Source organism: Oreochromis niloticus, linkage group LG17 (genome assembly GCF_001858045.2).
Source record: "Oreochromis niloticus isolate F11D_XX linkage group LG17, O_niloticus_UMD_NMBU, whole genome shotgun sequence".
NCBI classification, from domain to species: Eukaryota; Metazoa; Chordata; class Actinopteri; order Cichliformes; family Cichlidae; genus Oreochromis; species Oreochromis niloticus.
In genome coordinates, this window is record NC_031981.2 from 15402745 (window position 1) to 15413395 (window position 10651).

The following is a 10651-nucleotide window of genomic DNA, read 5'->3' on the forward strand; positions in this document are numbered from 1 at the left end:
AAGTTGACAGATTTGGTGCAGAATCTGCAGTAATGCTGGACCTGTCTGTCATGGTGTTGAAAGCACTGAACGTGAAAGCGAATCCTTCTATTTAATGTCATCAGCTTTTCAGATATTTAATCATAAACTTGCAATATTACTAGCAGTAAGTAACGGAAAAATCAAAGACAGTGGGGAGCAAGTCTTCTTGTGCAGAAGTGTAAGGGAAAATGACCCTTTAGGGTCCTTTAATCTATGACCTCAGTTAACACTTTCCTGATAAGATTTTGGTCTCAATGTCTAGTTTCACATCTTATTGATTAAAACATGAAGCTCATTTTGTAAATTATGGTGCCCATTAAGGGCGTAATTAACAAGTCATTACTGTATCAGTCAGTCAAATCCACGCCTCCTTTGTCACATCCATTTTTAAAACACCAAGATGGTGACGGTGGAAACATTCAGCTAGAGCGCAGCAACAGGACTTCACTAACCAGTAGGTGATCTTTTATATACACTCTATAGAAAAATGGGAAATTTACCTGGCTGTGCCCCTTTATGGGAAGTCAGGAATCACCAGTGACACGAAACTTTATCATGAAATAGGCTTCAAAGAACTTCATGATAATATACTAAAGAGTGGTTGAGATGATTCATTGACAAACAAAATTCAATCAATAGATCAATTTTGTTTGTTTTTGTTCTAGAACACCAGAGTGAGGAGCCTAATGTTATCAGTAATGTAACTAATGAAATTTTTCAGTCAGTAATTAGTAACTGATTATGTGTTACAGGTAACTTGACTAATAGGCTAATCCATTCATTCCCAAACATAAAATTACCAATCCTATTAAGAATTTTTATTGACAGAGTTTCTTGGCACTGTCAAGAGGTAAAGGCATCAGCGTAACTTTGTGCTGAACATAGGGGGGGTCAAGATCTCCGTCTAAATAAATAAATAAATAAATCTGAGTAAATTCCCAGATGATTAAACATGCAACTATTTTGCTGGTAATAACGGAAATGAGTAAAGAAAATCAACAGCCTATTTATGCAAGAGAAATCATAATTTTATTGGGGGCATTATATTGGTTGGGTCTGATTATTGGGGGGGTCATAACCCCCCTAACCCCCCTGGAAATTACGCCCCTGGGTAAAGGGTGTCTTGTTCACTGATTTTTGCATATTGTCTATGCAGTAAAGAGAGCTCAAGAGAAACTTCAGTGTGAAAACAAATCTAATGAATTCACCAGTCAGTCAATCTACATTTCTACCCTTAGCTGTTTTCACAAGCGCTGGGTAGTGACCAGAAATATAACATGAATACGAGGAATGGAAGTGAGTTTCCTCCAGCGTGTGCTCGGGTTCTCCCTTGGAGACAGAGTGAGGAGCTCAGCAATTCAGGAGGGACTCAGTGTGAGGTGGCTACTCCACATCAAAAGCAGCAGTCAGTAGTCAGACAGTAGTTTGGGCATCTGACTAGGATCCATCCTGGGTGCTTCCTAGGTGAGGTACTTTGGTATTTGGAGGAGACCGTGGAGAAAACTTAGGCCATGCTGGAGATATTACATGTCTTGGGTGGCTGGGAAGGCCTTGGTGTAACCCAGGAAGAGCTGAAGGCGGGAGGTGCACAGGCAAAGGGAGGTCTGGGTATCTCTGCTTTGACTGCCACATAAGAAGCAACAAATGGCTAAATGGATGGCTGAAAATAAATCATCACCTGACCAACAAATCAGCAAAGTGTACAATTTTGCAGTCTAATCAAGATAGAATAAACAGTTAGTGACTTTTAATGGTCAACTTGAATTAGGTTTAAATCTGAGAATTGCCTTTAGAGCTACAGTGTCTGACAGCTGATATGTAGTCACTTGATTTCTATCTTTTCCTCTCTTCCTCTCGTATTTCCAGTTAAATCAATTTCAGCTCTCATTTGTAGCAATATATCCTTTTGGAGGGGAGTGTGGTAATAAGTTGTGAATACAGTGAGTGTGTTTCGAAGAGCAGATGGCTGCAGATGACCCTATAGAGCAAACCCGGCACCCTGCCACAGCTGGACAAGTCTGGATTGACAGATTACAGCACACACAATCAATAAACTCTCCCATTAGTTCTGTCCACAATGCCCTGTGTACAATACTGATGTCAGACTGCCTCTGTACTCGCTAAAGTCCCCACAAAGAGGAATGGCCTTATATATCACATTATAAGGCTTTTTTTCCAGGCTTGAGTTATTGATTGAGAACCTGGCACAGGCTCTTTCTGTGCTAGATTAAAATGCCTCTTAGCTCGAAATGAAAGCATCTCTCCAGGTCATAATTATTAGATAACCCATTTTAGTGACAGGGACTGCTGTCAAGGTGCTATTCAGTCATTCGCAATGTGATTATAATGCACAATTACAACTTTAATCGTCTTTATGCACATTCGAGAACCATTAGTTAGTATGGTGAGGCTCAACATTATGAATTAAAAATAGGGGGAAAAAATAACCTTAGTGACTAAAATATGCCCCAGAGCCTTTCCACCAGAGTTCTTTACATCAAGAATGAATTCAGAAGGAGTCAGAGTTGAATTTTACTTCAGTCTCTGAATAAAAATTATTAAACTCACAGTGTTTGAACATTTTCCTTTCAAAGTTGGGTTGTCATTCTGCAGTGTCAATTTAATAGCTTTAAATTTAAATCAATTGCAGTTTAACCCACCGTCCTCCCTCATTCTGTTAAATAGTTTGGTTTTTATTACTTTTAAACTTTACTGCTATATTTTTAACAGCTGATTTAATATGACCAGTTGCCATCATTGTCAAGCTGTTTTGAATAAAAAACTTGGTACGTTTCATAAATTAAACTGAAACATGACAACATACCTGTTAGATATGTAGTGCACATACCTACAAGATCTACCTCTCCATGTTTTATCTATTTTCACTGATTTTTATCATCCTAAAATTGGATGATAATAAGCTTTCACGTAAGGTCTTGAGGGAGCCTCATAGCTCTCAAGTTCAAGACCATAACTGATTTTTTTCTGATGCAAGTCTCGCTCAAGTCAAGTCTCAAGTCTTGAAATCTGCTTTCACTTGGACTAAGCAGCTTCTTTCAGGGTGATATGATGAAGACTGACAGAAAAAGTGAAAAGGTGAGGGGTAAAATCTTCATGCCGCTCGATCCCAAGCATTTAGACTTAGAGTTCAATAGCACGATGATGAGCTGTGCTCCTTGAACACCTTTCGCCTAGCAACTGAAGGCTTGTTTTGAAAGTCTTTAGAGTGTTGCTATGTTAAAAAAAAAAATGCTGAAATTGGAAAGCAATAGGCCAGACGCAAAAACATGGATTAGTTAGTAAGAAACTTTTAGAATCCTTGGTGCATCTGCCCAAGATAGATGTGTCCTCATCTATAGTCTAAATTAAGGTAAAAACTTGTAATGTAAGAATTAATTTTTTTGACAATACACAGATTAACACACTTGAGTGCACACATGGCCAAATGGCATCAAGAAGATGCAAGTTGTGTTGTGTATCACATAGTTTTATTATTACACAATGTTTTAGTCCACTGTTCATTTGTCCTGACATAGAGAGAAGAAACAGAGGGATTTATTATGTTTTTTAAGACTCACATCATTCATACTATGATTTACCATAGCTTATAAAGCCCAATTTTGAAGCCTCAATTTCAGCATTAAGGCTCTCATCAATTTGGTATTCCACAAGAGAGCAGATCGCTAAGCTCCAGCTAATGCTAAAAGCCCTTTAGCAAGGTATATACAAACACTTGCTATATATGAATATTTAATGAGGCAATCACATGGCAGGGACTCAGTACATTTCAGCATGTAAACGTGGTCAAGATAACATGAAGTTCAGCATCAGAGTGGTGAAGAAAGCTGATAAGAAACTGCTGATTTACTGAGATTTTTACTACACAACCATTTCTAGGGCTTACAAAGGATGCCCCATAAAGAGAAAATATCCAATGAGCTGTATTGCTCTTTGGGATAATACCTTGTTGATGTTACAGATCTGAGGAGGATGGCCAGACTGCAACAGTTACTCAAAAACCCCAACTTATTACAACCAAGGTCTCTGAAGACAACACATCGAGCTTTGAATGGGATGCAGCAGCAGAAGACCACATCGGATGCCACTCCTGTCAGCTGAAGTAAAGACAAGCAGACAGAAATTGGCTACACCCACATGTGTTGGCATACCAGTATCAAATTAGCCTTCTTACAAGCAATGCACCAGCAACTACATGTAACATTGAAACGAATGAGTTGCTTAAATGTGGGAGTCTATAGGGATTGACTTGCTTTTGGAGTTGGTTTCAAGTGACCATTTGTTACGCCCCACTTAACGAAGTGTTGTCTGGGGTGGGGTGTTAACACAAAGTGAAAAAGAAAACAAAATACTGAAAAATAGGTGTCATTAAACATGATTTATTGCACAAAACTACTAAAGTTAAAATGAACACAGGGAAGCTCTTTTCTTCAGGGTCTCCAAGGCCAAAACAACAAACAAAACACCTCCTTTAACTAAAAACAAACCAAGAACTCTCTAGCCAAAAACAAAATACAGTGGCTGAGCTCCCTGTCTAGCCAAAAACAGGAGAAAACAATTGAAACAAAAATGGCAGAGAACCCCTACCTGCTTCCACTGTGATTAACCATTAAGACTGTAAAGGCACACCTTTACTCACAACAAAGAAAGAAAGCCAAAGTTACACAGAGTTTAAATTCTCTCTCTCACTCACTCACTCTCTCTCACACACACTCACTCACTCACACACTCTCACTCACTCACTCACTCACTCACTCACACTCACTCACTCACTCACTCACACACACACTCTCTCACACTCACTCACTCACTCACTCACTCACACACACACTCTCTCTCACTCACTCACACACACACACACACACACTCTCTCACACTCACTCACTCACTCACTCACTCACTCACACACACACACACTCTCTCACACTCACTCACTCACACACTCACTCACACACACACACACACACACACACTCTATATGCCGTGGCTGACGAGCTACAACACACCTCAGCTGCGGCTCATGAGGCAAACCTGGAACACAGGAAAGGGAGAAAAAAAACTATCTCACAGAGGGAGAGCCACTAGAGGTCAGCAACCGTAAAACACCATTTAAGTAACTGCAATGTTTGGCACTTTATATTTGACTCACTTTTTCAGCCACTGAGGATGCTGATAGTAATATGCCAGTACAAATTGCTGCTTTCACATTTGTTTCAGGCAACATATTCATCAGAATCTAATCATTTAAATTTAATCATAATGTATCCATAAAATAAGAAAACTGCTACTTTTTTAAGTGAATCATAGCACGGGACATATAACGCTTAGAGGACTTACATGAAACATAAACCTTTAACTCGGGCTTTCTTTTCCTTTCAGGGTCACATGTTTAGCTTCGTGTTGCACTACTGGGGATTTCAGCATCAGCCCCAGTGATGGTCAGTAATTAGCATGACTCATACCCCCCCCCATTCCCCACTGATAAAGATATATAATTCCACTCCTGCCGTCTCATATTCAGCTCATTAATAATACATTTGATCCATTTGCTTTCCCTTCAGTCCACCACTTAGTGTGTGCTGCTCTTTAGTGTCACCCACAAGGAGCTTCTCAAATGATATCATTTCCCTTGTTTGATTAAATGAGATCTGGCAATCAAGGAAAAAATTTTGAAAAAGAAGATTGTCTTTAGAATGCTCCAAGAGTTGATTTTCTGTTTTTATTCTCTCAAAAGTATGAAGGGAACTCCACAAAAGAGTTTAGCTAGATCTAAAGGGGTTTGAGTGAAATATGACCTTAATGTTAAACCCAACAGCTTCCTCATTATTTTTTACACAGTTTAAACTGGCTGCTGTCATTGCGAGCCAGGGATGAAGTCACTGTTAAGCTCCACTAGCTTTGTTCATTGAGTACATGTCCACCGGCAGCCCAATCAGAGATGGCAGTGACTCGGCCTTTCTGTGGCGAGAGCCTGATGAAACCAAATGAAATAAGCCTGTCAAAGTCAGCCACATGATTTCTTTCTTCTTCTTCTTTTTTTAAAGTCACAGCTCCACCGGTTCTGCCTCTTCATCCCATCATTCCTTGACACAAACACGGCACAGATGAGAGTGCCAGGAAATGGCAGAGAAGTCATTTTTCCACAGTTTTTCTTTTTTTTTTTTCAGAGCAAGTATTCAGTGTGTCTAGAAGGAAATAAGGTTCATTTTATGGATGTAAGAGATGCAGATAAAATAGCTGTGTCTGTGAACATCTTCTCAAATCACTCAAAAAATTGTTTAGGTATAAGATTATCATCAGAACATATTGAGCCCTTCATGGTAATATATATCCCTTCGGAGACAGATTTGTACTTTTATCATTTCAATAAATGCATTTCATTCATCATATGGTAATAGTAAATGAGGAGAAAATGGAGGCCCAGCATGTCTTAGCAATATTATTAACATAACGTGTCCTGCGAGGCTTCAAGTCACATCAGGCACAGGACAAATCTCACATGCACTGACACACACTGAGGCCACAACCACCATTTAAACTGAAATCCAGCCACGTACCATATCCAGCTGTCCACAGTACATCTAATGAAACAAGTTCATTTATAACAACCTTACTCACATTTGTCTAAAATGTAGAGCATAGAAAAACCTCTGTCGTTAATTCAAATAAGTAAACATTTTGCAAACTAAACATTACTGGTAAAAGTGGACAGAGAGAAACTACAGAAGAGGCAGTGTTATGCACAATAAGCATTATAAGTGATGCTAGTATTACAACAGTAGTACTGTAGAGTAAGTAGAGATGTTATTTAGAAGTAATAGGTGTCATCGCCATCTTGACCCACCATTTGGTGTCTGTTTTGGTATGTGGGCGGGACTTAACCCTGGTTCCACCTTCTGGTTTCCGCACACCTGCTGATGATCAAACACCTGCCGTTAATGACCTCTTTGGAGCCACTCCATAAGGAAGTGGCTGAGCTTCAGTTTTTGCTGGATCATTTTACCATAACACTCGGTGCTGCCCGGCTCCTTGCCTTTTTTTACGCTGCGACTTTTTTGCGAAAAATATATCACACTGCTTTTCCCTGTGCTCAGGTTTTGCTTGGAGGACTTGCTGACACGGAGTGATGATTGCTCTTTGATTGGAGAGAACGTGTGGATTGAAAACTGTCTGCAATCTGTTGGAAGCCTAAGAGGAGACTGGGACTGTCACAACTGTTTGGTCTTTTTTTGAAATTTTTATCTCATTCACTTTAAACAAAGGCGCTATTCTCTGCCTCTGAGTCCTGCCTTTACATAGACAGTAAGGGAGAGTAGAAATGTTAGTAAGGACTCTTTTTGAGTCCTCTTTTTCAGACAATTGCTTCAAATTTGTTGACTGCATATTCATAATGTTAATATCCCGTTCCACTGAATCCCAAAGGTGCTCAGATGGATTGAGATCTGGTGACTATGGAGGTGACTGGACTATAGCCAACTCAATGTAATACTCAAGCAACCAGTTTGAGATGATCTGAGCTTCCAGCAGGATAATGTACGGTGTGTTATCCTGCTGCAAGGAGGGTACACTGTGGTCATAAAGGGATGAACATGGTCAGCAGCAATGCTCAGGCAGGCTGTGGGGTTTATAAAATGCTCAACTGGTAATAAGCGAGCCAAAGCATTCCAAGAAAATATCACTCACACAATTACACCATCACCCTAAAATCTTAATACAAGAAAGCTGGATTACATGCTTACATATTGTTTATATCAAATTCTGACACTACAGTCCAAACATAACAGCCTCATCAGGCCAGGCCACATTTTTTTCAATCTCCTATTGTCTAATTTTGGTGAGCCTGTGTGAATCATTCTGTTTTCAGCTGAGTGCCACCCAGTGTGGACCTCTGCTGCAGTAGCCCATCAGGTTGGGAATATTATAACTTCAGAGATGCCGTTCGGCATACTTTTGTTGTAATAGTGTTTTTTTTTAGTCACTTCCTACCAGCTCATAACAGTCTGCCCATTCTCTTTTGCCCTCTGATATCAACAAGGTACTTTCACCAAGAGAACTGTCCCTCATTAGATACTCTCTCCTATTGAAATCATGCTAAACCCTAGAGAGAGTTTTGTGGGGAAATTACAGTAAATCATCAGTTTCTGAAACACTTAGAACTGTTTGCCTGGCATCAACAACCATGCCACGTTCAAGGTCACTTAAATCACCTTTCTTCTCAATTCTGATAATCCGTTTTGAACTTCAACAGGTTGTCATCTTACATATTATTTAAAAAAAAACGCTTAACCAGTGATATTCAATCTCTGCTAGTTATTCCAGTATGTTTACCAGCCAGTTGCTAATTTTGCGCTCATAGTAGCTGCCTGATGAGGCAGTGTTTGTGAAAGCAGCATTAAAGCTGAAGATTCAAGTTGAGCAACTCTCTGGTAAAAGGTTGAGACTAAATGAGAAGCACAGAGCTGATCAGTAAAGTTTCTTGGATTTGTCACCACCAACATCTCTCTCATTTTATGCAGCGTATGGCACCCATTGTTACTGTAATATTAATTCCATTTGATTTTGATCATTTTTCAGAAGCACACAGTCTTGTACAACTTTAATTGGACACAAACACAACATGAAAACTTCAGTAAAGTCAATTTCCATCGCAAACTATTCCTTCTGAAAACACAAAAGTTTGTGGCTCTAATTAATTCAGCACAAGGTAATGAACAGTATTGCATTATGCCCATTTAATTTCACAAGAAGCTCACGTTCATTAATACAACATAAGCTCTCAGTTGAATATTAATATTCATACGCCTGTGCCAAAGCTAATAAAAGTAAAGAGAATTTCACTTTTTCATCGACCATCTTCAGCATTCCCTGTGGTAAATGATTGGCATCTTTGGAACTTCAGGAATGACTTTTTCACATTTTTACTGTAGATAAAGGAATGTAAAAAGCAAAGGTATACCTCTTATACTTCCAGTACTGCAGCTGCATTTCTAATTCAGGCCTTAATGCAGTATTTAATCTCCATTTAAAATCCATTTGATGGTAATTAGTCATCATACACTTTTAGCATCAGCAATGTAATGGTGAAAATCTATTGATTAGCAAGATAATCAGAATTCAAATGAAATAATGGTGATTTACTAGCTTGATGCTTTTGTATGATAATGTGGTTTCCCTGCACTGGGATCCCCAAAGGATCTTAGGGGATGTGAAGTTCTCAGTTTCTCTTGAATGTCAGACTGTGCAAACTTCTACCAGTCAAACAAATGGAAATCTGATACTGTGTTCGCTTTGCTGTGCACAATGCCTTTAGAAATTTCTCTGCTGAATTTTAATGCAACTCCAGCCAGATAAATCAAACATGTTCTCTCCTGTACTCATGTATAACCGTGTCAGTGAAAGGCCCCTGTCTTGGCAGTCCTGTTATAACACTGCAGAACTTAAGTTATGACTGACAATTAATCTGAAGGAGCAAAAACACTCCAGCATGGCTGGTGAAGCGTGACAGCGTTGGCAAAAACAGCTTTCGCCCGATTCGTCTCTCAGCCGACAGTCTGGCCCTGTCGCCCAGCATTTATCTGCCTCCATACGCTTCCCCCCCAAAACTCATTAATCTCTAATGACTTAATTCTGTGTTTCCAGTATGGCCTGCATATGTTCTCATTAATGGCTTTTCAATCTTATGCTATAGAGTAGAAACAAGATTATGAAATGCCTTTCTTCCAAAAAAAAGAAAAAAAAATGAAAGAAAAAAGGAGGCTTAGATTAGAAATAGGAAATGTACGTGATCCTTCTTGTAGCTATTTGATGTCGAGTGCTGCAGATAATCAAGTATGAGATCTAGGGGTGATGACAGAAAATGAAAATGTATAAAAGCTTCAAGCAAGTTATAGTTCAAACGAAAATTAAGAACTTGCGAAAGACATTGAAAGACACCGGGTAAACTAAGTTTATAGAGGCCAAGTTATTCAGCGTGGTGGTTTGAGAGTAATGCTGGAAAACATCAACATTCTTGATGCTGAATGAAACATTTTCATGATTCATATTTGTTAAATTGAGGAGATTGGAAACCTAAAAAAAAAGGGATGGAACAAAAGTTTGTCTGCCTTAACAACTTTGTAAACAAGACACACTGTTCTGCAGTCTTGTTCTTAAGTATTGTTGGGATTATGGTTTCTCACACTCCCCTTTGGGTATTTGCTCTGTGGTGAAATAAACACAGTCTTCCATATTTCATGTCACTCTTTTCAATTCGACTTTAAGTTGTCAAAACAACCCAGAGCTTGACAAAGAAAGAATGTGTGCACTTGAATAGATCAATAGCTTTGAGGCCAATTAACGAGGGAATTGCAGTGGGGGGGAAAAAACCTGCACAGAATGATGACGAGATGAAGAAAAACTTAAATGACATATCATCTGCTCGGTTCTGTAAGAGTAACTTTGTGTTATCCAAAAAACACAGAGCTCTGTACTTGAGCTCAAAGCATCGCGGTGTTCCCAGCCGTCACCTTTAACAATAGGATTAGTGCCAAGCTGGGCAGCAAAAAAAGGCAGGGGGGAAGGAAGATAAAAACTGCCTGGCATCACTGCTATCACTGATGGAGCCTCAAACCCT